Here is a 24492-nt window from a genome sequence, read left to right as displayed (position 1 = left end):
CCCTCCACTGAAATGCAGCTTATGACACCTAGTTTTCACTGGGGTCCCCTATTCAAGTACTCATGACCAAAGCTTGTCTCTGCCTTGCACGACTAGGAAAACAATAAAATTATTTTATGTTTGAGTGCAAGAAAGATAGCATGACTATCCAGATATTCAAATTTGAAAACTTTACCTGAAAAAGTGCAAGGGTTCCTGCTACTCTTAGCAATGGCCAAGAAAATATATTCCTTATTTAGAGTGTAATTGACCAAGCCAACCCCTTTGCAATAAAGCAATAGAGGGAGTGCGAAAAGATAGCTTCTACAAAAAGGAGAAACATGATCTCCTTTGCATTAAAACAATAGAGGGAGTGAGGAAAGGTAGCCTCTACAAAAATCTAAAAGTGGACTGCCACTATCAGTTCACATCTTTATCTAATCTTATATATGATTCTCCAAATCCACACCAGCCTAATCAATATGCCACTCCTTCAGTAAACTAGAGTATACATTTTACAATAGGCTTCAGTGGTCATGGACCTGAGAAACTGCAGTATTTGTTCTACATGCTAACCTTTGTTCTTGCTGTTCATCTTAGTTATAATGTAACATTTTAATAATTCCCAAGCAATGCTGTCCATCAATATGATGATGAAGAATGGGAGTCGTGGTGCACCTTTACGTGGATTTAAATTTAATATTTAAATTCTCTAACTTCCAGATACATCCTGATCATTGTCACCAAAGGTCTGCATTATAGCCATATAACTAAGCTCAACTGGCCAAAGACCAGTAAAATTGATAATATGAAGCAATGTCAAATTAATAATTAAGTAATAGTGAAAGCAAAAGAATTAACTCACACTTTCGGGCAAGCAGGTTAGTTTTTATCATAGAGGTAGGTTGTGTTATATTATAAAGCAGTAGCAGGAATCATACAGTCAACATATACAGCTACAAACACCACTTCTACAGACCTCAGTCACTTCGACATCCCCAAAATAAAAAATGCTGAATAGATATGAAGAAAAAATGCATAATTATTTTATAAAACAGGGAGGGGGGTGTTGGCTACAAAGTAAATTTTCTAAAACAAGAAGTGAACTTCTAGACATTTGATTTCTTCCAGAAGTGACTGGAACAGTCCATGTGGGTCAACATACCATTTTACCTGCAACAAAGTTTTATATCAGACAGAGAGTAAAACAACCTCTCTAACATTAGCTTTCTGGACAATTTTGATCACTGAGTCTTAAAGATATCTCATTTAGCATTCATAAACTAGAAGATAGGCTAGATGGCCCTTGTGATCTCTTTCAACTCTATGATTCTATGGTTTTACGTTAGTAGGAAATAGTCAACAGATATAAATGAGGCAAATATATGTAAGCTTTCAAAATGCAATTTCTGAAAGCAAGCAGAATGTTGCAGCTCAGACATTCTTAATGAAATATCCATGTCTTTCTTAATGTAAGCAATGAAACTCCATAGACCAGATTTCTGTGACATCATACAGCCAACATACAACACTAAGCAATAATAATAATAATAATAATCATCATCATCATCATCCAACCTTACATTAAAAGGAGAAACACAGGAGCGAAGCAAAATTGTGATTATCTAAAATGATAATATACTGTAAAATATACATGTGTTTGTACAATCTGTCCTTTTTCTGGATGTTTCTACATCAATCACTAGCAGTCTTCTTTCTCCACGCTACACCTTCACAATCCAAACTTGATAGTAAAAGTTACAAAACTTCATATGGTAATAAATTAGTACTTAGGTTATCGTAAGACTCTTAACAGTCTACTTTTCTAAAAATGACATCAACAAACAAAACAAATCTACACCTTAGAACATCTTATGAAAACATTATAACGGTGATCCTACTCCAAGGATGAGAAACATGTTCTCCATAAATTGTTGATCAGCAACGCACAATACTCCTCACTATCCAAGCTAAGGCTGCTAAAACCCGTAATCCAGCAAAATCCATCATTCATAACCCTGTTTTATAGATTATAATGGCTTGCAATGGCTTGATTGTGTGTGGTAGGGCTAATATTACCTAATGGAAAAGCCTGTATGTCCCAGCATGCCATAAGATTTCAAGAAAACTACAACATGCTGGGAATTATAGTGTATTCAGTATTAACTAGAAATGTAGATTGAAAACAAGTTACTACAGATCTGCCACTGACAGGTTTCTAGGCAATCGTCCATTTGACTGGACATTATTAAAGTGATCCAGCTAAAGACATGTTTCAAAGTACTTTTTAAGGCTTCTTACTATATAGCAGTTCCCTCACCTTGGCAATCTCCATATGTTACAGCTAGCACGGCTTAAAGCACACTTTCAAAACGCAAACTTCATAGTTTCATGAACTGTCATATTCCCTCCATGGATTAATATATTGACAAGTCATCCACAGTAAGACTTAAGAGTAATTGATCAAGAGAACTAGTTAATAAGCAAGTGAAAGAATGCATCACATACATGCTTTCTAAGTATTTATACTTATATTGAAAACAAGTGATGTTTTATTTATAATAAAGACATTCAAATAATATTTTACCTTCACCTTAATTTTCCTGCATATATATAGTACACGGAATAAAATCATCAAAATCAATAACGCATCAGATATATGAAAGAATGTAAACTACAGTTTCCATCTTATAGTAACAGGAAAGAAGCTACTCAGATTCAACGCTGACAAAGCAAGGAATCAGCCCACATTTATCAAAAGATTGACAGAAAAGGCCACATTTTTTAAAACTGCAAAGCTGTAGCATTTCAGCAAATATAATAAGTTTGGTTTTTTAAACTGTCAAATAATTTGATGTTGTAGCTCAGCAAGTATATCTCTTTGCGAGAAAGCTTGTTTCTGTTTTATCAAACCTATTTCAGTCGTAACTTAAGTCAATTAGGAAAAGACTTACTGTAAACTAATCTGAAATAAGATGGTCTTAACACCAAAAGAAGTGTCCAGACAAGGTTGGCATCAATTAAAATCAATTCACTAAACCAGCACAAGTCAAAATGTTAAGGGTTTAAAATCCTAAATTCACTAGCAGGAACTGAGGCCCACCATGCCTAATCATCATAATTGCTACAATATCAGAAATAGAACAAAAGTATCAAAAAGATATTAATGAAAATGCACATTTATGGGAATAAATTTTATAGCTTTCAATATGTATTAAGACATACTATACAAACTTCAAACTACAACCCGTATAATCCATATTTAAGATTAACATACCAGGTGTGTACTACCAAGTAGTCACAAAAATGTGAAGGTAACTTCTAATACTGGAAGGTTTTTTTAAAATTTTCTAATATGCTCCAATAGCTCTATTATCTACTTTTCAAAATGAAAAAACAAACCACGAAATTAAGACTAAAGGCAATCATTTTGAATTTATTCTATAGCACATATTTTTAAAAAGCAGCTGTACATACTGCAGACCAGTTAGTTGGTTTAGGTCAGCCTTTCCTAGCTGGGGCTTTCCAGCTATGACAGACAACATAATTGGGAATTGTAGTCCACCACATCCAAAGGGCACAACCCTGGGGAGGTCTAGTCTAGGATTAGACTTAATACACATTGGACCCAAACTCACTTTAATCATAGTGTCCCGGTCACCTTTAACAAAGAAATTCTCTTTCACTTAAAATTTAAGTTAAGAATTTTGAACTATGCCATAATGTTTGGAGGGCAATGTGAGACATGGCAATATAGACAGAAGTGCCTAGTGTATACTGGGGGGAGCCAGATCATATTCTGGCTGTTTTGGATAGGGTCAATAGCAAATTGGCCGCAATGTAATGCCATTCATCCAGTGGTTTCTCGCTTCCACAAAACCGTAATTTGATATGTGGTTCCCAAAGTCATAATCCAAAGACTGCTTGGCCTTTTTTTTTTTTGCATCATGTTTCATGGGTGGTGCGTTGTTATGATATAAACACAGGAAGGATTCTGTACAAGATAAAGTGACAATAAAAGGTTAGGGGGTTGGTGGTTAATTTTAGATAATAGCTTACTGTGTCTTATAGCTTGTTCTAACTTGACAGTACAGGTCTTCCATATGTTTCAGACTTTTAACTCTCAGAAATTTCAGCCTATATGACTAATGATCAAATATTCAAAGTTCTAAATACAACATATTCGGAGGACCAAAGGTTCCGTCAAAGTAAAAAATATATGTAAATCAATTAGGAAACTCTTCAGCCAATGGCAGATTTATTTTGTGATATGTATATCAGGACTGATCTGTATACCTGAGAGAATTGTTCATGCCAAATTTTGTATGTTTAAGTCTGTGTTCAACTGACAAACTTTGTCATAATAGAATCTAGTTAACACATTTTGAGCTCCATGAACCCTGAAGAACTAACACAGTGGATCCCAACTTTTTTTTTTTAATCAGGGACCACTCTGACCAGGAACCACTTTGATCAGGGACCACTCTCCAATATTAGTACCAAAAGGATTACAAATTGGTTTTTGATCAACTTTAGATTTGACTTGGTTATTTGGGGTGCTGATTGAGAAAACTGCATTAGATAGACCACATCAGCTCTAGTTTCTGATACAGAACATATGCAATCCAGTAGTCGCCATCTGCTCACCCACAGAAAACCATATTTAATAATCTAAAGCTGATGTGGTCTATCCAATGCAATTTTCTGAATCAGTACCCCAAATAACCCCAGGGACAGGCCTAAAAACGAAGATACCAAGGCACCCCCGCTTCCAGGCGCCACATGAAACAGCTCCACTCAGAGGGAGGGAGGAGGAGAAGCAGCAGTCAGGAGGCTTGCTGTAACACCTTTCTTGGGTAGTCAGCCTCTCCACTCCCGACATCCCCATAGGCCGCAGACCATATTTCCGTTCTTGCGGATAACTGGTGGTCCACGGACCACAGGTTGGGAACCACTGAACTAACACAAACAGAAGATGTCCTTTTTAGTTACTCTTGTGCAATTTGCTAAAACTGTGTAACAAGTAACTTGTCAGGCATTTACTCTTTCAATTCATAGCAAGAAAAATAATATTAAAACTGTCTTGGTCAACCTAGAAGTTTCTAATATGTAAATTGTTTGATTTATAAAATGCTAAAGCAGAGAGCTACACTCCTTAGTAGATTTTAGACATAGGTTTATAACCTGAAGGCACTCTAGCAAAATGATACACTTGCAAGAAATCAATTTTTTTTAATCATGAACAAGCCAATTTGAGTTTTATAAACCATTTCAGCAAGCTTTGAAGTACTAAGATCCCTCACACTTTATTGCAGTTGCATCTCTACAGTAAGCCCAGAAGAACAAATACTACTACTTAATACAGTAGAGTCTCATCCAACATAAATGGGCTGGCAGAACGTTAGATAAGCGAAAATGTTGGATAATCAGGAGGGATTAAGGAAAAGCTTATTAAATGTCAAATTGTGTTATTTTACAAATTAAGCACCAAAACATCGTGTTTTACAACAAATCAACAGAAAAAGCAGTTCTATATACTGTAACGTTATGCAGTAATTTACTGTATTTATGAATTTAGCTCCAAAACATTGCAATGTATTGAAAACACTGACTACAAAAACATTGGCTACTAAGAAATTGACTACAAATCATGATAGAATTGCATAAAATTAACTTACAGTAACAAGATAGTTGGAAATTAAATCCGTTAAAAGTTCAGTCCTTGCTGCCTAGAGAAACAGCTGTGGATCTGAGCAGGAGGTAGACTTTGTTGGATAATCCAGAACGGTGGATAAGCAAATGTTAGATAAGTGAGACTCTACTGTACTGTCAATGAAGTACAAGAAGAAAAACATCAACAGTAGAACAGGGTGAAAATTAATATGAAAATTATTCATCTATTAATAAGCTTAATGAAGGCATTCCCTGGGTTACAGGCAAGATAGGTTCTGTAGGTTTGTTCTTAAACTGAATTTGAATATAAGGCGGACAGGTACATTTTTAAAGTGTAACTCCAGCCAATTTTTAAAAACGTTTTGGATAGCATAAGGAAGTGTGAATACCCTATAAAGTTTGTTTTGCTGTCTGTGTCCCTGCTTAGATTTCACTACACTTTCTGTTCCTGTAACAATTGGATTTTGTAAATTTTGGGTGGTCGTGGAAACATGGATTGGTGAGAAAAGATTCAGTGGAAACATCTTTTTCCTATTATAAGTCTTTCCAGGAATCTTCCTACGGGTAGATTTTCTCTCACTTTCAGTTGTCTAGCCCCTGTTCTTAACTAAGAGTAATATGTAACTTGTATGCTTGTAACACAGGAACTGCCTGTACATTTAAAGACAATGATCACCTGCAATTGAGCACAAGTCTTTGCATTTTCAATCCACTCATACATACTGAAGCTTCTCAGTACATGCAAATAAAGATGAAGATGTAGTGGCCTACTTTTTTTTTCAAATTTATTGCTTTGTCATGATGCTTTATAAGAAATCAATAACAATTTTCTATCAATATGGTGGAAACAACCACATAGGAATACACAAGTAAAGAGTGTCATTATTTTGGGACATAGGCATCTTGGGGGAAGACAAAACTCTACTCTTTCAAAGAGGATATCTTTGAAGACTTCTTCACCACCACAACAGAATGCCAATTCTGTTCTTGAATGAGGTTTGATTGGACAACTTTTTCTGTCAAGAGATCTGTTTTAGACACATGCTGATGGAGAGTACAGTTGAAGCAGTTCACGGGGGAAGAATGAAAGATGTGATGAACATATCCCATTTCTTTCTCTCTTTTCATATCCTTACTCAATTTCTCCCTTTATATTTTGCTTCTTAGATAGCAGACAGTAGAAGAAGAGGCAGATGGCTCCTTCAAAGGCCTAAACTGGCCAAGTGCTTTTGAAATGGAACTGAAGGCTATGCAAGATCAGGTTGAGGGTCATATGCATCTGTATGTTATTGACCTTGTTGTCAACAGGTATTCAGTTTCAGTAGTTTTGCTTTGCATATGATCAGGACTAGGTTAACTTAAACACACAATTTAAGCCGCCTAGTAGTTGACATAAACATCCATTTAGTAGAAACTTTTGTAATGCAGGTTCAAATAAAAGCATGATAAAATATAATGGGAATAAAAATATTATATCACCTGGCATTGTTTTAATATATAAATTATGAGGCAAGGAGATTATAAAAAGGAGAACTATTATCCTGTATTAATTTGGCATTTGCATGTGGACAATAGTTGAGCCCTCCTGTTAGCCAAAAGAGGTAATACCTCACTAATTTTGTGTCTTGTGTGCCCTTTAAATCACCTATAGACTTACGACAAGCCTCAGGAATTTTCTTCAGCAAGGAATACTTGGGAGGTGGTTTTGTCATTTCCGTACTGAAATATAGATGATAGGGTCTGGTATTTCTTGGCAGTGCCCACTAGAACTGACCCTACTTAACTTCCAAGATCAAACAGGATCCATTGCCTTTAGGGTACCTGGGCACCATAGATACCCATATTTCAAGATGATGCATTTAAATTAGATGTACAGTAGAATGACTACACACATGAATTCCCGAGTTGCTGCCACAGGAGTCCACCTTTGCAATGGTGTACCCCAGCTGGGCAATCAGAGAAAACTGTTCCAGACTTATCTCTAACATGAATAAAAAGTGCTAGAGCAGTGAAGCAGACCTAACTTCTCAATTTCCCAAACAATGAGTATTTATTTTCAATGGTATTTTATGACTCTATGCTACTAAAGGCAACAGTATCAGAACAGAAAGAAACATTAAAAGTCAGTTCCTTATCTGTTTTGTCAACCCATTATTCAAACTGAGAATTTAGAAACTACCCAATCCTATCATTTTCATTCAGTTCCTCATTCCTCTAAATTAGAAGAGAAGCTCATTGTTAATAACAGAATTTTACTAAAATTCATTTATTCAGTGCTGGTTTGTACTGTCCTTGGGTTTTCTAAATACTAATTGACAAATATATGCCAACATCCAAACACTTACATATTTGCGTAAGTAACTATACCAGTATGATCTACAACCTGTAGCTTCCTTTACCAAAATATGTGATAAACACCCCAAGTACATGGAAAAGCTAAGTGACAACATTAAGATAAATAAGTAGACTATGGTCTTTCTACTGACCCATTACTTATTATCTGTCTTATTCCAATACAGCATAGTATAGTACTTTCATTATGAACAAGAAAAGCAATGGTTTGTTACAGGAACACCATGCTGAAGTCTGTAAAAGGACAACACTTCTCTCCTAGCAGCAACTATTTCCATATTTTTTTTTACCAAACACCCATTCTGTCTGAACTGGTCATTCATATGTAGGTACCATTTTTGGACATGTAGCCTCTAATTTGAAGATGGCATAAGAGGGGCAAGATGATAAAAACATTTAATGTTTTATGTGAAGTGAAGAATGACATGCTGAATGAAGACCCCTAAAGATAAGTATCTTTGATTCTAAAATCATTCATTTAACATCATCAGTCATAACAGAAACATGTTAGATTTTGTCACAATTCTGCTTACATCATGAACCAAACATGAACTTTTACTGTATTTCCAAGGTATCAGAAGGCACATCTACACTACTGAATTAATGCACCACTTTTACTGTAACTGCTCAAAGGTATAGAACCATAGGTGTTTGGTGAAGTACTAGGATAGCATCCTTTGTCTAAAAACATAGATTCTAACATTAAGCCATGGCAATTAAAATGGTGTCAAACTGCATTAATTCAGCGGTGTAGATGTGCCTTCCAATAACTTGGAAATACAGCAAATGTTCATGTTTGGTTCATGATGTAAACAGAATTGTGACAAAATCTAACATGTTTCTATTATGAATGATGATTTTAAATGAATGGTTTTAGAATGCACCCTGAAAGTAAGTACACATCCCATAGTGTCTCTATATTCATCTAATTATCTCTGTATTCTTTTATCATTTTACAATGGGTAAATATACTATCGTCCAGTTAATATGTCCAAGTAAACTCAACAAAATACTGCAAAAGTACCTTTACCAATTAAATTACCCTTTAGGATTGCAGGACCTGAAACAAACAGAGACTTCCAGTCAAAATGACTCTGATTTCTTACAATCAACGGAAACTCTTGAAATTCAACATGTAGATATCTCAATCAATTTAATTAAGCATTCTTGTACTTCTGTGATTATCAGAGCTATGTTTGCTTGCTATTTTTCCTTAAATGTTGCTTCTAAAAAATTGATTTTGAGTCTCAGGAATCTGAACAATGTTTCTAGTGTTACAACTGATTTTCTAATGTCAGGCATTTGTATTAAGCTCCTTCAAACAACATCTAGTCCAATAATTCCTGTCAATCAAATAAAAATAACCAGTTATGATTCAGGTTCATACTACTAAACAATACTGTAGTTACACAGCATTGATCTGAAACTATGCTGTTTGTTATAGAATCAGTCATCTTAGGAAACTGAGGCACACATTTTAAATGCCATCGTCAGCAGTATAACACAGAATGATTATTTCAAGTTCTGCTAGTATAGTTATCAAATGTATTCAAGGATGTAAAACCTATATTCTAGGGGTTGTCAAAAACCACACTTACATGACTCCCTGAGATCAAGCAAACCACAGATTTGGGAGGTAATGTCATTCCAGCCTCGGTTAGACTAATCTGAGAATGAGAGGAATGCACAACATCTATTTGAAAATATGCTTTTGGAGTTTGAAAACAGTCCAGCACTGTTTCCTTCACTGTCTCTAAAATATTATCAGTCATGAAAGTCAGGCAATTACCCATATCATATCAACTTGGAAGGCACTTTAACATTATAACCTCTGACAGATCAAGGACACAGGAAGAGATGAAGGAGGGGTTGGAATTCCCTTGGCAATTACCAATGCCTCCTTAGGAAAGTCTGCATCATTGGTTTGAAGAGTATATATAGGAAAGCCCTGCAAGACCTTTACAACACACAAAATAAATACTTTTGGCATTAATACAACTTTTGCCCTTATTTAACTGGTAGGTGTTTTTAGAGAACGATCCCAGGGTCCTTTATATGGTATTTTAAATACCCCAAGGCTTATAGGAGTAGTACATTTAGCATAAACATGCCTCAAACACCTCAGTGTACAATCTGTCTGTGTATCTATTAGGAAGGGGGAATTCTTTGGACTATAATTTTGCTGCCACTTAAAAAAGCAACATGTCATATTTTGATTGTGCTTTAGTCCGTGAATGGAAAATCCTCTAAGCACTGGAAGCTGGTGTCTGCTGCACACACCCAGTGCACAAAGCTGAAATTCTTGTCATTAAGGCAAGAGAGGCCCAGGCAATGGAAGGGGAGGAAAAAGATCTACAGACAATAAGAAAAGCATATGGCTCTCTGGTTTACTAGAAGAGATGCTGAAGTCAAACACTGCAGTCCCAGATCAGAAGCTACATTTTTCTCACTGCAGAGAGATTTGATCAATTCTCACTATCTTGAATACACTGAAAATCAGGTAAGGTATTTTGTGAATTCTCATGCGACTTCCTAATGTAGCCCCAAAAGCTGGGGAAAGAGAAAAACAGTAGATTTGGTTATGTGGGCTATGTTGCCATTCTTTTGATTCAAAGCTCTTACAATCAAGAAAGAGTTGCATCTCAATCAGCCATCTCCAAAGTGCAGCACTAATGGAGGTTGGTTGCACTGCTGTCCTTCCCTGGAGACAGCAACCAACACTACTGAAGCTTCTCACGTAGCAACCAGAGCTCCCAAGCCAACATTTGCTGCTTGTCACCGCCTTGAACGCTCACCCACAGGATCTAAGGCAAAGCAACACCCTCAGTCACCTCTCTGCTGCAAGTTGCAGCTAGAAAAAAAAATGACTTCCTGGGCAAGCTCTGTGTCTGCATATAAGAAAGAGAGAAAAAGAGGGGAGTGTCTGATGTCACCTTCATAGGTGAAAAGGGAGAGTCCTGCACGCCATTACGGAAGTAGCATATCTTTGTACTGCCTGCCACCATCTCCCAAGTCTCTACAGTGAGCTCATGAAGAAAACATTTCAGCAATCTTGGATAGGAATTTGCTGCTCAAAATTGTGTTTTTGAGATGATGGTGCCATCTGCTTTCAAGACAAAAATCACTTTTTTGCTGTTCAGTCTTTGCTTGTGAATCTTTAACACTCTCAATTACATAATAGGCTACTGAGAGAAAGTGCAAGTTGCTACCCTGGAAGGGCCATTACTTCCCCTTCAGGAAACAACAGCCTTAATAAGAGTGATCAGTGGTATGGTTTGTTGCATATTCAAAATATCTTATTGAACATAAGAACTACTGCTTGAAACTGAAGAGACCACCTTCATAACTAAACACACAAGAACTTCTCACTATTTTCATGGAAGAAACTGCTGGGTATCTCTAATACCTGTATCTGATTACCAAACAAATTATTTTCCAGTCGATCAAAAATGGGGCATGTCTGATAGAACAACAGACCTCTATTTGAAGCAGCAAGCCAGTGACACTCCAAGGACAAACTGCTGGAGATGAGCTACAGCAACTTTGCCCTGTACTGGTGCTATATTACAAAATACTATATGTAAGCTGGAAGGGAGCACAAAACCAAAAACATAACCTGATTTCTTTAAAAAGCATATGTCGAGCAATGAACCACAGTGAAAATTCCTGCTACACCTCCAACTAAGAGGCAGAGGAAAGGAGAAAGGGATTATTAAAGTGCACCACCATCGCCACACAAGCACCATGAGAAAGCAGAAAATGCAGGTCAAACACCTCCTCCCCCATTGCCTGAAGGAGCCAGCAAGTCAGAAGCAGACAGTGGAGGAAAGGGAGGGGGTGAGAAGGGAAGGAGCAGCTCAGGGGAAGCTGCTTCAGCACATGGAAGAGGAGGAGGGATGGAAAGAGAGGGGAGGCAGTGATGAACTCACATAGGAGTGCAGGCAGTCGCGCATGCACACACGCACACACAGAGGAAGAACCCACACTGTCAAATTAATGCAGTTCAATGCAATAGAATCATGGTATTTGTATTTTGGTGAGGCACGAGCACTATTTGCCACATAAGACTAAAGGCTTCTAAATTATAGCCATGGCCCCTTCAACACTGCTATATAATCCAGATTATCAAAACACATAATCCACATTATCTGCTTTGAAGTGGATTATATGGGTCTACACCGCCATATACTCCAGTTCTAAGCAGCTAATCTGGATTTTATATGGCAGTGTAGAAGGGGCCTATGATTTCATAGTGCTGAGCCCTGGCAGCTAAAGTGGTATCAAACAATATTAATTCTACAAGTATTTATGCAAACACAGTTTACTGGCAAACAGCTGCTTTGAAGTGGAATCCCTCCTCCCAAAAAGGGGATTTTCCCACATTCCCCACTTTGGTGAGGCCTCCAACAACAAAAACTAGCTTAGCTGTTTTCCCTTGGAGATAACCCTTCTTGGGAAAGTAAATAATATTAACAATAATATATTTTTATTTGTTACCCGCCTCTCCTCACTGCTTGAGGTGGGGTCCAAGACATTAAAATGCATAGATAAAACAAAGGAGAATACACACACACACAAAACAAAGATTAAAACACCAATGAATAAATTGACTGGGATCCCTCAACTGCCTCGTTTTCCTTCCTCTCTCCTTGCCTCCCCTCCCCCAACTTGGCTGCAAGAGCAGACACACACACACACACACACAGAGTGAGTTTCCTGGCAAAAAGCTGCTTTGAAGTGGAAGCTCTCCTCCCAAGAACGGATTTTCCCATATCCCCATTTGGAAAGGCCTCCCACAAAAGACTGGCTTGGGCTATTTCCCCTCACATTGCACCAAGAGAATTCTGCCTGTGGAAATTAATTAATGAATTCATTAGGTTCCCTCAACTGCCTCCTTCCCCTTCTCTCTCCTCCCTCCTCCACAAACTTGGCTGGTCTCCCCTTCTTGCAAGACAAGAAACACACACATATACACAGAGGGCAAGAACAGAATCGCCATGATGCCTGGCAAGGAGTGGGAAAGCTCACTCCCACCTCCTCCCCAACAGGAAGGTGGAGGATGGGTGGGAAGGCAATGAAAACCAGCTCCCCATCTCTTCCCACTCAGGCTTCCCTGGATATACAACTGGAGGGGGGGATTCCCACTCCTATTAAACCCCACCATCCCTTTGGCATAAATTACAGGCACACCTTCCACCCCCCTCTTTTTTTCTCCACATTTAGAGACTGCAAACAACTGAAAATGTAAAGAGAGGAAAGACTTCTATTACTGGTATTATTAATAATATTGTATTAGGGTTGGGGAGACCCAAAGAGGCCAACCACACAATTAAAAACAGACAGCATATAAACAATGAAAGCAAAACAAACTGCAATTTAAAACCAACACCACATAAACACTAAAATATTACCATTTGCAATTTAACACAGAAATATTAAAATAAGTTTAAAACCATCAAAAACTATGAAGAACTACCACAAATGCTTCACAACACAGAGTACACCCCCCTTGGCTGGGCAGCGGCTGTTTCTTTCTTGTGTTGTCGAAGGCTTTCATGGCCAAAATCACTGGGTTGCTGTGAATTTTCCAGGCTATATGGCCATGCTCAAGAAGCATTGTTTCCTGATATTTCGCTTGCATCTATGGCAGGCATCCTCAAGAGGTTGTGAGGTCTGTTGGAAACTAGGCCAGTTAAGTTTATATATCTGTGGAATGTTAAGGGTGGGAGAAAGAACTCTTGTCTGCTTGAGGCAGGTGTGAATGTTCCAATTGGCCACCTTGATTAGCATTGAATATCCTTGCAGCTTCAAGGCCTGGATGCTTCCTGCCTGGGGAAATCCTTTATTGGTAGGTGTTAGCTGGTCCTGATTGATTCATGTCTGGAATTCCTCTGCTTCCTAAGTGGTGTTTTTTCATGTGCTGTCCTGATTTTAGGGTTTTTTAAGTACTGTTTTTTAAAAAATATATTTTTATTGATATTATCTTATATTTCATGTTGTGAGTATATTGCACATTTAATACAAATGTTCATACCTACACATCATTTATCTATTATCACATTTCTCCATTCTCTTCCCTTCTATATTGTCTACTCACATATCTAATATATCATCATTCTATTCATTCTTTTTTTAGTACTGGTAGTCAGATTTTGTTTATTTTCATGGTTTCTGCCTTTCTGTTGCAATTGTCCACATGCTTGTGGATTTCAGTGGCTTCTCTGCGTAATCTGACATGGTGGTTGTTAGAGTGGTCCTCAAATAACATGCTGTGTCCAAGTTGGTTCATCAAGTGCTCTGCTATGGCTGACTTCTCTGGTTGAATCAGTCTGCAGTGGCTTTCATGTTCATTGATTTGTATTGAGCACTGTGCTTGGTGGTCCCTATGCAGACTTCTCTACAGTAGCATGGTTTACAGTAGACTCCTGCAGAGGTGCGAGGATCCCTCTTGTCCTTTGCTGAATGCAGCATTTTTTGGACTTTCTTAGTGGGTCTGTAGATAGTTTGTTTGTTATGTTTCTTCATCAGCTTCCCTATGTGGTCAGTGGTTCCCTTGATGTATGGTAAGAACACCTTTACTTTGGGTGGATCTTTGTCTTTACTCTCGTGGCTTGTTCATGGTCTTGCAGCTCTTCTGATGTCTGTGGTAGAGTATCCTTTGGCCTGTAGAGCCCAGTTTAGGTGGTTCAGTTCCCCTTGGAGGAGGTGGGGTTCGCGGATTCTTTTTGGACCATCTTCCAGGGCATTGATTGTGCTTCTCTTTTGATTTGGGAGATGGTTGGTGTGCGTTGCCTTTCATGTTCCTTGATTCGTGTTTGGGTGCTACGTTTGGTTTTTCTTTCTTGTTTCCTTCGTCATTTCCAGGCATGTGTCAACTTGGGCACTCCAGGTGTTTTGGTCTTCAACTCCCACCATTCCTAATAGCCTCGGGCCCCTTCCTGTTAGGAATGGTGGGAGTTGAAGCCCAAAACACCAAGTTGGCCCTTAACTGGTCTTTTCCCATAGAGAGAGTCTCTGGCTGCTGCCTCCATATCCATCCATCTCTCTTCACCTCCATCTTCCAGAGATACTAACATAGGGACGCAAACCTTCCAAAGGCACTAAAATAAGGATATAATAAACCTTCCAGAAGCACCAACACAGGGACATAAAGCAATATATGGGCCCAACCTCCCAAAGGCACCAAAATAAGGATATAATAAACCTTCCAGAGGCATCAATATGGGCCCAGCCTCCCAGAGGCATCAATATAGGGACATATAACTCCAGAAGGCATAAATATAAACCTTCCAGAGGCAGCAAAAGAGGGGAATAGACCTTCCAGAAGGCAATATAAGGAGGGGGAGGCCTGAAAGGCTTGAGAAGAACTACGAAAACCACCTAAATAGAAGGGTCTGCTGGGAAGGAAGAGAAGGAAAACCGCTCGCTTCCAAGTTTCCCGCCCCTCTTCCCTCTCCAAACTGTGTGGGCCCCTCGCCCACGCCTCTTCTCTGCTCATACCTGTCCGGCCCGTGGCTCGGGCCCCGGGAACTAGGCCCTGCTCGGCGCCACGGCGTTTCCTAGGCGTCCGGCGGGAGAGGGAGCTCCAGGGAGCAGCAGCCAGGGCCCCTCCCCCTCCGCGGCAACAGTCAACGGCCAAACGCTCCTCCTCAGCAGGCCGGGCGGAAACGGCACTGAGTGCACGGGGATTCCCAGCGCTGGCGCCAGGGGCACCCCGGCCCCGCCCACCGCGCCTGCTGATTGGACGGGCTTTCCGCACGATTGCCTTTCCCCTCCGCTGGCGCTCTCGAGAACGCCTCCTCGCCGCCGATTGGCCGTCCCCTCCACAGGAAAGGGGGGACGTCGGGCTATTACCGCCTGTGATCGAAGAGCTCCAGCTTCCGTCCCGCCCTTCCCGCAGATTCATCCTTCTCATTGGTCATTCGAAACGCCACTCCTTTAGAGGGGGTATAAAAACAAAGCGCGGCAGCACCGCTGGCTCAGTATGCTCATGGCTTGAGGAGAAGGAGGTGGGAGAGTGGGATGAGGAAGGCGGGGTCATTGTGAGGAGGGGGAGTGGTGCTTGCCCTTGCCTCTGCGCACGTGGGTCTGCTGCTCTACGTGCTCGAAGGCGAGGCAGCGCCCTGATTGGCTCACCTGGAGGAGTCCCACGTGGGGGCTGGAGTGCTGCTTGGGGACACGTGGCACGGGGCGGAGGCAAAAAAAGATGAAGAAGAAGAGGGCTGGGTTCAGCGATGGCTCTGGAAAGCCCTTTCGGGCATGCGCACTCAGTACTAGGGCTGGGAAGGCATGAGTAGAGGATGCAACGGCGCATGCGTTAGCTTGGGTGGTTTGGCTGGAGGCGGCGGGAGCAGTCATAGAAATAAGTGGTGGAGGGGAGGAAGGAGATGAGGGTTCTTTCCACGCGAGGAAGGGTTTACGCGTGGATTTTCGCTGTGGAAGGTCTTCGGGGCAGCTTTGAGCTTGCATTGCTGCAGGCTGGAGCGGTATTTGGTGGTGGTGCCAAAAATAACTCTTGCTCACCCACGCATGCGCAGTCGGCCATCAGTTCCTCCTTCCTTTTTTCCTCCTCAGCCTGGCCTGAGCTGCCATACCTTTCCTCCTTTGCAAGCTAAGCCCCATTATATACGAACCCGCATGGGTGGCCCAAAAGTCAATGGGATTTCAATATTTTAAACTTTTAAAAATGACTTATACCATAGCATCATATACAATACATAGAAGAAATAAAACGACATTATATTGAAAAATTATTGAAACCTCAGGCTCCTTTGTGACTTTTGGCATATATACACACATACTAACTGTACCCGGCCACGCGTTGCTGTTGCCATGTGTGGTTTAATGGTAACGAAAGAAAAGTGTAAGAGCTGGGTTGTGATAAATGTAATTTTTCCTCCCTTCTCTAACTCTTTCCTTCCTTGAGGAGGTTGTGTGTTTTCTGAGCTGTATGGCCATGCCATGTTCCAGAAGTATTCTCTCCTGATGTTTCACCCACATCTATGGCAGGCATCCTCAGAGGTTGTGAGGTCTTTCCTTCCTTCTTTTCCTCATTGTTTCCATCCCCCTTTCCTTCCTTCCTGGAAAGAAGTCACAAGGGGAGTGCCAAAAGCAGGGTTCCGTCCTGGGCTCGGTTCTGTTCATCATCTTTATTAATGAAGGGTTATAGAAAGGCACAAACATCACGTTTGCAGACGGCACCAAATTGGGAGGGATAGCTAACACTCCAGAAGACAGGAGCAGAATTCAAATTGATTTTAACATATTAGAGAGATGGGCCAAGACTAACAAAATGAAGTTCAATAGGGACAAATGCAAGATACTCCACTTAGGCAGAAAAAAATGAATTGCAAAGATACAGAATGGGTGATGCCTGGCTTGACAGCAGTACGTAGGAAAAGGATCTTGGAGTCCTTGTGGAGAGGAAGGTGAATATGATCCAGCAATGTGATGCGGCAGCTAAAAAAGCCAATGGGATTTTGGCCTGCATCAATAGGAGTCTAGTGTCTAGATCCAGGGAAGTCATGCTCCCCTCTATTCTGCCTTGGTCAGACCACACCTGGAATACTGAGTCCAATTCTGGGCACCGCAATTGAAGGGAGATGTTGACAAGCTGGAAAGTGTCCAGAGGAGGGCAACTAAAATGATCAAGGGATGGAGAACAAGCCCTATGAGGAGCGGCTTAAAGAGCTGGGCATGTTTAGCCTGTAGAAGAGAAGGCTGAGAGGAGACATGTTGAGGGCCATGTATAAATATGTGAGGGGAAGTCATAGGGAGGAGGGAGAAGCTTGTTTTCTGCTGCCCTGGAGACTAGGACACGGAACAATGGCTTCAAACTACAGGAAAGGAGATTCCACCTGAACATCAGGAAGAACTTCCTCACTGTGACAGCTGTTCAGCAGTGGAACTCTCTGCCCCATCATGTCGTGGAGGCATTTAAGCAGAAGCTGGATGGCCATCTGTTAGGAGTGCTTTGAATGTGGCTTTCCTGCTTCTTGGCAGGAAGTTGGACTGGATGGCCCATGAGGTTTCTTCCAACTCTATGATTCCTCTCCTCCCTCCTTTCCTCCCCCTTTTATATTTCCTTCCCTTTCCCCCTTTTTTCTTTCTCTCTTCTTCCTTCTCGACCTCCTTCCTTCCCTCCCACGTTTTTTCCTTCTTTCCTACTCTCCTTCATTTCTTCCCTCTTTCCCTCCCTCCTTTCTTCCTCTTTTTTTTCTCCCCCAATACCTCAGGGAGAAGGGTTTCCCTCCTTCTCTAATTCCTTCCTCAGAGAAACCTGTGCACATACACCGAAAAGGTGTGTTTGTGTGGCTGCACACCCTTGGCTCCCAAAGCAGGGACAGCCAGCTCCATTGCAATGGATGCTTGTGGGTTTTTGTCTTGCGCAGGAGGGGGGCAGGGCCTGGGCAGTTGCTTTCGCACATGCGCTGTAATGTCTTTTAGCTTTTGGGGATTTTTAAGTCCTTTCTGCTTTGTTGTTTTGTGAGTGATGGTCACTTGATGGATTGATAGGCATATTGTGTCCAAATTTCGTGTCAATTCATCAAGTGGTTTTTGACTTATGTTTTTACCAGAAATGAACATTACATTTATATATAGATACACACACATAATAAAAATGAAAATATGTATGTGTGTATGTGGCTAGGGTGCCCACTTCCACAGACTGGTTCCCTCTTCCACAGACAGCTATAACCCACAGTGCTGAAGAGCCACCAAAAACACTCTCTCCAATGACATTTCAGGTTATAGCGAGTGCCATGAACATGTTAGCCCAACCCCTGCCCTCTCCAAACACTACGGCTCACCACGCATAGAATGTGTCCATTCAGGGACAATGTCATCCTAAATTTTATGTGTTTCCTCTACCATAGGCATGCATCCCAGTGTTCCTTACTCTCTCCATTGGTGTGGAATTTGTATGACCCCGCTCATTGTCTCTCCCTTAATGCATTCCTACTTGTTTCAACTCTGCATAACAAGCAGAGCAGAGCTGAGCAGCAACTAACCATACTGGATGAGTTTGGGGGACTGACTTCACATGTTGGAAGTTGTAATTCACCCTGCATCAAGTCAGAGCACTGTAACCCCCCTCCCCCTCTGACAACGGACCTGGACCACATTTGGCACACAGAACCCCCATGACCAGGTTTGGGGAAAACTGACCTTGATTGATAGGAGTTGTAGTTCACCTCCATCCAGAGAGAACCAAATAAAAATACTGGGGAGGTTTGGGGGAATTTACCTTGATTTATAGCCATTGTAGGTACTGGGATTTATAGTTCTCCTGCAATCAGAGAGCACTCTGGAACCCACCAACGATGGCCCTGGACTTGGCATAATGCCCACTATGCCCAAATTTGAATACTGGTGGATTTGGGGTGGAACTGGCCTTGACATTTGTCTGTTGTAGGTACTGGGATTGAGAATTCACCATCAATCAAGGAGCACTCCAAAACCCACCAATGATGGACCTGGACCTAACTTGGCAGACAGAACACCCCCCCCCCCCCCAGTGACCAACTGAACATACTGGAGGGATTTGACGGACTGACCCACCATGGTGGGAGTTGTAATTCATCCTACAGCTGGAGAGCATACTGAACCTCGTCAATGATGCATCTAGAGCAAATTTGCCCAAAATGACAAACTTAAGTATTGATAAGAGTTTCTAGGGGTTAATTTGGCATGGAGTTGTGGTACACCCACAAACTTCTGCATTTTGTAAAATAAAAAGATGACTTTTTCTAATAACCCAGGCAACGGCGGGTACCCAAGCTAGAATAGAATATTTTCAAGCCTTGGATAGGTGGATGTGGGATCTGTGCATATGGAGGCTCAGCTATAACTTAAAACCTCCACTGAATTCTCTGAATAAGGGGATTTTTCTCACCTCCCCCACACAATCCTAATTATTTCTTCTTTCTCTCTCTCTGGGATGCAGGGATCCCAGCTGTTCCTTTTACAGATGGGCAGCTGCCCCTCAAAAGGCGTTGAAGTCCTTCTTCAGGCCGCCTTTTCTCTAGGGATGTCTTGTGATTGACAGGCCTGGGAGGGAGCCCTTCCTCTGTGTATTTGAGCCAGCAAAATGGAGGATACCAGAGGGAAGACGACACCAGGAGGGATGCCTGGGGAAATTCAGGCCGCCTGGGTGCACACTTGCAGGCATGCCAGGTAAAATGGGAAGCATCGGACCCTGTTGGTCTGCTCATAGGTGGAGTGTGTTCGGTTCTGTTTTGGATTCCCGGGCCAAAAATTTAAAAAGCTAGATTGAGACCTTTAGATCCCCATAGCACTTTAAAAGATTTCAAAATTCAAAATATAAACAAAAAATTTTTTTCCCAATAGAACACAGTAAGATGGAAAATGTTTCTTTTTGTATACCTCCACTTTATTTGGAATGCTTTCTCCTTTATTTCCTTATTGGGCTCCCATTTTTGTGGAGCCCGGTTTGGTCACACTGTTTGCAGTTTTGCACCATATGCTCCATGGTAAAGCCGGCAATGGAAATATTTCTATATAGCCACCTTTCTCTTCGTGCCTTAAGCATGGACTTATTTTGCTTCATGGTTAATCCAGAGCAGAGGGTCCAAAGTTCCCTACTGCTCTGCCATACCTTCCCCTCAAAAGGTACCTTTGAATGCCCACCTCTTTTCTCTCTCTTCATCCACACAAAGCTGTATTCAATGCGGCACAGCGTTTTGAAAGAGCAGGCAAGGGGAGGGAGGGTTGGGGGTTTAATCCAGCTTCCTGTGATGGAGAAAGAGAAGGGATTCTCTGCAGGGGACCTTTGGTGTGCAATTTTCTCTGAGTAAGGAGTTACTCATTGCAAGCTTTTAACAGGAGTCCTCTAATAAAAGCCCCCATCTTCTTGGCTTTAACATCACTGGAGGAAGATCCGAGTTCTGCAGGTAGAAAGGGCATAATAGCCATGTTTAAATATTTGAAAGGATGTCATATTGAGAAGGGGGCAAGCTTATTTATTTTTGCTGCTCTGGAGACTAGGATACACAGCAATGGGTTCAAATTGCAGGAAAAGATTCCACCTAAACATTAGGAAGAACGTCTTGACATAAGAGCTGTTTGGTAGTGAAATAGGCTGCCTTGGAGTATGATGGTCTCCTTCTTTGGAGGTTTTTAAGCAGAGGCTGGATGGCCATCTGTTGGCACTGCTTGGATTGTGTGTTCCTATATGGCAGAATAGAATTGAATTGGATGGCTTTTGGGGGGATTTTCCAACCCAATTATTCTATCCCCACTGCTGCTGATGTAAGATGGTTTTGTGTCTGGCATCAAGGAACCTTTCCATGTATATGTTACAGTATACAGTTTGATCTGAGTAGCAAGCTGCCCTACATAGTCACTTCTTGAAAGCTCAGTGTTATCCCATTATTTCTGATGCCTTTCTTATATTTAAACAGGAAGGCTGCAATAGAATATCTTTCAGGATTTGGAGTACACCTTACCTCTTCTTTTTTAGAATATCCTGTTCCTGGTCAAAATTAGGTGTGTCCACACCTCCTGAAATGAATGGATGTAACCAAGATGTACCTGCGAAGCTACCTATTTATCCTGCTTTTTTAAAAAAGGGAATTGCCTCCCTTAACGTCTCGGCAATTTTCAATAGGCAATGCTGCTCACAGTGTGCACAAATGAAATGAAGATCTGGTATTCCAGATTTAGAAAGATAACACATGAGAAGAGGAGCGGAAGGGAAAGATCAGGCTGATAATGCCAGAACAAAGAACTCTGTATATCCGCTTGGGGGCAGTTAGTCCCCTTTTGTGGGTGTTTCTGTTGGGATAGTACTAGTAGAGCTACCTAGTTGTTTCATAGTATCTGTGTCTTTCCATCCATTTAGTACTCATGGGGTAGCTGTTATGCAGGAAATGTTGCAGTGTAAATTTAATTTCCAAGGACAAAAAATACATGAATAGTTTGCTCTTTTTTGGAGGCTCAATGTAGCCTATTGTGTCATAGCAGCCCATTGTATTTATTTTCACCAGCCTTCCCACAGCAAAAAACAGACTCATGACTTTAGCTAAGCTATAGTAGCTTTTCCAACACAAATCCTTTTCAGATGTTTGTGGTTACAGCCCCCCTTGCCATAGTGACTGGGGATGACAAATCTGTTACTACAGAACTGCACAGTGCCACATTGGAGAAGTCAATAGAAACACTTGAAAAGGCAGCAACAAGGGGCAGAATCATAGTTTATGTCACATTAAATGTAAGCAAAATTTTAACATTCGAAGCCTATTAATTAAATAATTTGTGTGAACTGGTCCTGGGTGCCTTTAAGCATAAGCATTTTTGCATGCAGCTAAACTGCTCGAAATTCAGTGGAGCCTAAATCCAAATAGTTTTGGGATGCTGTATTAGCTGCCCTTCTTGAAAAGTCTAATGGAATAGAGTAAAATTTATTTTCATGTAAGCATGCTTATTTGTCAGTGAATCAAAAGAGTTCAGTTAATCCCCTTCCAGATATATGGATTGGTAAGAATTCCAAAGTTTATAGCAATATCAGGATGGCATCGTTCAAGCAATTTTTCTCATAAAATCATGGAGAGGATATGTTGAAATACCAGCTCTTGTTTTTGCAGGGGGGTGGGTTGGGTTAAAATATAGCAAATATGTAAATGTTCTGTTTTTAAAGAGCAAACTGGAAAGAAATACCTAGTGGGTTGGCGAACAGCTACCATGACATCATGGTTGCCATGTCGAAACAATCCTGGAAGCTCACTGTTGATAAATCCCTTGTGCCCGAGTAGGTGGTGTTTTGAAAACTCGAGAAACAAATCTCTGTGAGAACCAAGTTCATTCTTTGTATGTGACAGAGAAAATGTGGAAGTACAATTAGCCCTCCACTTACACAGAATTTAGAGGCACAGATTAGGGGCAAAAGTGGAAAACCTGTGAAAGTTAAACCTACAAGACTTTTGCACCTTAAGGAGCAAGCAGAAAATATGGTGACATTTCCCTAATAATTGTATGTGTGGTACGAGAAGCCATTTCGCTAGTCAAGAAACCCATGTGGCAAGAGCCAAGTGTGGTAGTGGTTTGAGAATTACATGGGGATTTCAATCATGAACCTTATTAGAGCTGGCCATTCTCTCAGCCTGACAGTATTTCGCAGGCTTCTGAGGATAAAGTGGAAAGAAAGCTATGTATGACCTCATCTACAGTGATGATTTGATGCCGATTGAAGCTAGCTTCAAATTGCAGCAGACAAACAACAAATTCCCACAAAGGTGTGTGAAAGAAAAGCCCTTAATGTGCTTTGTGTAATTACCGGTCGGGCATCGAACTGGTTCCAGGATTTTCTATGTAATTATGTGCACAGTGAGAAACCACTTTCTTCAGTATACGTTTGAAACTGCATTACAAGGTCTGTGTAGATGTGCCCCTTTGGTCACTGGATTGAAAGTCTTGACTCTAATAAATCTTGGCATTGTTACCTGCAAGCCATGAGATCTTGCAGTAACTTTTATTTATAATACATTACTGAATGAAGCTTCTTAAAATAGTAGCTTCCTGCCTAGCTTGCTCTTCAGCCTGGAATCTGGAGGATATAATTGTCTTAATCGTCTGTACAAGCAGCATAATGCTGCCATCCACTTAGTGAGATTTTTGTAGCTCCATCCCCCTCCTTTGTTTCCTCTTCTCTCGCTCGCTCTTTTTATAAAGCAAAAAACCAGCCACTCCAGCCCTGTTCTGGTAATATCAGGCCCACAATGCACCAGTCCAGCCTCACTCCTCCGCCGCAGCCAGGATGTGGAGAGAACAGGAAACTGGCACAGCTGTTCTCCAAGTCTGTGGCTCAGCAGAGAAGGGGGGGATTGAGAGAGGGAGCGACGCCTGGTGGCAGAAATGCTGCCCTGCTTTTAAAGTCATTTCCCATATCCTCTCAAGCGCCGTGTCAACGGGTGGGAGTGCTCTCTGGGCCCTTTTACGGTCAGCCTTGTTGGCTTGGAAGAGGCACACCAGATTAGGATATGTCTCCCTCTAGTCACTGGGTAGTCTTTTCTGTGTGGTTGCATTGCAACTCCCGTCAGCCCTAGCTTGCACTCAGGCAACATCTGGAAAAGCCACAAGATGGCTTCTGCTGTTCTTGTTTGCTGTGACAAAACAACCACAAGTCCCCAAATAGAAGATTTGTTCATCACAGAAACACATAATAGTAAATCTCATATGCCCTAACTAACATAGTGGAAAGAGCTCATAGGAGCTGCATCCCAGGAGTAATCAGAGGGCTGCATTTCTTAGACTTAAACTATACGTTATTGCTGGAAGTGTTAAGGTTTTAATACATGGCCTCCTAAAAATGAAATGTATTTTGTTTTTTTTTAATTATAGATACTGCCATCTGTCTTATTTAATATTGATGGCAGGGTCTATAGTACAGCCCCTCTTCCCAATATTAGCAAAGCTTTGTCTTCTAAGTGCTTGGATATAAGACTGCCTAGCAACTGCCTGTAAACTATC

At 41.0% G+C, this 24492-nt stretch overlaps 1 protein-coding gene across 2 annotated transcripts in view; it reads right to left on the bottom strand.

The window, feature by feature from the left end:
• The window catches only part of setd5 (SET domain containing 5), a 64359-nt gene extending 48671 nt beyond the window's left edge, over nucleotides 1-15688 (bottom strand). For both annotated transcript variants that reach the window (XM_062969632.1, XM_062969633.1), the window contains exon 1: nucleotides 15505-15688. The gene's annotated coding sequence lies outside the window, so the exon portion shown is untranslated. The remainder of the gene's footprint in view (nucleotides 1-15504) is intronic.
• Nucleotides 15689-24492: the final 8804 nt, after the last annotated feature.

This window comes from Anolis carolinensis, chromosome 2 (genome assembly GCF_035594765.1).
Source record: "Anolis carolinensis isolate JA03-04 chromosome 2, rAnoCar3.1.pri, whole genome shotgun sequence".
Lineage (NCBI taxonomy): Eukaryota > Metazoa > Chordata > Lepidosauria > Squamata > Dactyloidae > Anolis > Anolis carolinensis.
The sequence above is the reverse complement of the archived record's forward strand: the minus strand, read 5'-3'. Positions and strand labels throughout refer to the sequence as shown.